At 34.7% G+C, this 3,025-nt stretch overlaps 1 non-coding gene across 1 annotated transcript; it reads left to right on the top strand.

Annotated features, from left to right (window-relative positions):
* Positions 1-323: 323 nt before the first annotated feature.
* On the top strand, positions 324-430 carry LOC145955366 (small nucleolar RNA R71). Its single transcript, XR_014431980.1, has one exon. It is a non-coding gene; the product is annotated as a small nucleolar RNA R71 (small nucleolar RNA).
* Positions 431-3,025: the final 2,595 nt, after the last annotated feature.

Genomic DNA, 3,025 nt, shown 5'->3' with positions numbered 1-3,025 from the left:
AGATATTGTTATTTTACGTATGTATTGTTTGTGTTTGGCTATCTAGTATATATTCCTATATCTTGTCTAATCTTTGATTAAGAGTATCAAATTTTGCTAAGAGTAACTCAATATTGTTCACTTCATATCGCCCCGGAGTTCCTTTCCTTGCTGTGACTTCTCTTTCACTGTATTGGCTGTGATTTGAGGCTACATTTTCCAAAATAATCATGCAGTCATTAATAGGTTTCCCCATGAAAGATCCTCCAGCTGCTGAGTCTAATATCATGGTGCTTTGTTGGTCCAATCCTTCAAAGAAAAATTGGATGGTAAGCCAACGGTTGAAGCCATGTTGTGGGCATGCTTGAAGATATCCTTTGAACCGCTCCCATGCTTCATAAATAGTCTCTCCAGTGCCTTGTTGGAAATTAGTGATTTTCTTCCTCAATTCTTTAGTTTTAGAAGGAGGAAAGAATTTCTCTAGAAAAGCTCTTTCATATAATTCCCAAGTTGCTATCTTTTCTCTAGGCACTGTTCTTAGCCACACCTTTGCCTTATCTCTCAAGGTGAGTGAGAATAAGCGGAGTCGCATTCCATCAGAAACTTCATCATCAAATTGCTGGGTCTCACAGATTTCCAAGAACCCCTCTAAGTGGTCATTAGGATCTTCTGATGGTAGTCCTCCAAAGGTGTTCTGTTTGAGCATATTCACCAGAGAAGCTGGTACAGTAGCTCCAGTTTGCATCTCCCCTCCAGGTATCCCACGAGCTACGGGTGCAGAGTAATCCCGAAGCGGTAAATTATCTCGTTGTGCAGCCATGTCAAATTCTCTAGAAAGGTTTCTTTTCCTTCTCAGGAGAGTTCTTTCAATCTCAGGATCAAGTGGTGTTGGTTTCCCAAGACGTAGAGATCTCTTTTGCATTAACCCTAAGGCACTGCAAAAAAAAAAAAAGAAAGTGACCCGTGAAATCTGAATTGGAGAAGTAAACACTAAAAAAAAAATATATATTTATTTATTTAATTTTTTTTTTTTTTTTTTTAAAATTCGAATTAAAATAATTGTAATTTAAATCAAGAGACGTAGTCCCCGGCAACGGCGCCAAAAACTTGATGTATGGAAAACCGCAAGTGTACGGTTGTCGTCAAGTAATAAATATCGAATCACAGGGACTACGTGTTTGACCTAGAATTACTAGTATTTTAATTTGAATTTTAAAACAGATTGAATTTTTGTTTTGAGATGATAAGATCAGATTTGATGGTAAAAGAGATAGTAATGCAATTAATGAATAAGATAAAACTTTAAGATAAGATAAGGAGATTTCCGGGAATCTAGGGTTCGCACAAAGAGTTCCAACAATATTGAATTATTATTTTCATTAATTAATTCTATTCCATCTTGAAGGTAGTCTTAACCTAATTTAATCCTTGCACCTTCTCAGGCTACGAGGACGTGTTTAATTAAAATTAATCTCTACTCTCGTGGTAATTACGTTCAATTAAACCCATTAAGATCTTTGTTAATCTATTGCTCCTCGAAAGCTTAAATCAACTCTCGTGATTTAACACTCAAGTCTGTTCCTTTAGGTTCCGATAATTAGGTTCTCCTCTCAGTTCATCCCTAATTATCTATGATTATGAAAATTAAGATTAATTGTTTATCATAATTATAATCAAGTTCTCCTCTCAGTTCATCCTTAATTAATGTTATTATGAAAACAATAATATTAAAGTTCATATATAAAATATAAAAGAACAGATCATGAATTGGAATAAAATTAAGAAACTGAATAATGCATTAATAAAGAGGTTCTCAGAGGCTAAGCCCTGATCCCAGAAAAAGGGAAACTACTCACAGGAGTTCATAGTAGTTCTCCAAGAAAAGAAGAATAAAAGAAAAGCAAACCTTAGAGTCGATGGCACAGGCGCCCAACCTTCTCCAAGTGTCAAAAACTAAAAAAAAGTGTCTCCGAAACAAAAATCTCCGTTCTAGGCTAACCTCATCTAATTTATAACCTAAAAGGGTAAAAAGGTAAAACTACCAAGATAAAAATTACAAAGATAAAATAAAAATAAAACATAAAACTTAAAAAGCTGGGACGCGAAGTGAATCACGGCCGTGACTGAGAATCACGACCGTGATCTTCTCTGGAGCACATCTATGAAGGGTCAGTGGCGTTCACGGGTGTGATTGGGAGTCACGGCCGTGATTTTCTCTGGTGAATCACGGGCGTGATTTAGAATCACGGCCGTGATTTTCCCTGTAGCTCAGCATTTCCTCTTTAATTCTTAAATCTTGATCCTGCTCAGAGAAAACACAACACATACCAAGAAAAGCATAAAATAGGAAAATGATATAAAAATTTATTAAAAACATGAAAGATATGCATGATTATGCTATGAATTCTTGTGAATTAAAGTGCTAAAATACGAGTAAAATACAGAACATCAAATAACCCCAAACTTGAACTTTTGTTTGTCCTCAAACAATAATTAGCACTTTGAAAAAAAAAAATCATCAAGAATTAACTGAGCATTTAAAATCTTCACTCTTAGTCTCACAAGGTCCAATTAGAATCTTAATCTTTCATTACTAGCGCCAACTCTTAGTTTCTAAGAGTTTCATAATGTCAAATCTTGTAAAGCTCATTAGTCAAACGAAGATAATTTAACAGAAATAATTTTTCAATGCTTGTGACACAAATAGGGGTAATATTTTTATTTTTGTTTTTGTCTCACCTAAAACATTTCCCCAGTAGCCAATCAGTGTAGAGAGGATGATAATTTCAAGAACACGTAGCCTCAAAGGGGGTCTAGCTATTTTACTAAACAATTCCCCAGTAGCTAATTAGTTCCCTTAGTTTTCTAAGGTTAAGAATATTCTCCCTCTAACCTATGACCTCAAAGGGGTGCTAGGTGATTTTTTATTTTTATTTTTTTTTATTACCCCCCAAAAGCTTTTAAGCACGAATTAAAAAGAATTTATCTTCAAGAGACTATTTTTATAATTCTCGATCATTTCAAGCCTCAATACTAAGAACCAAGT

Source organism: Cajanus cajan, chromosome 2, assembly GCF_000230855.2.
Source record: "Cajanus cajan strain Asha chromosome 2, NIPB_CcT2T_4, whole genome shotgun sequence".
Lineage (NCBI taxonomy): Eukaryota > Viridiplantae > Streptophyta > Magnoliopsida > Fabales > Fabaceae > Cajanus > Cajanus cajan.
Note: the sequence above shows the minus strand (reverse complement) of the source record. Positions and strands in the feature narration are given on the sequence as shown.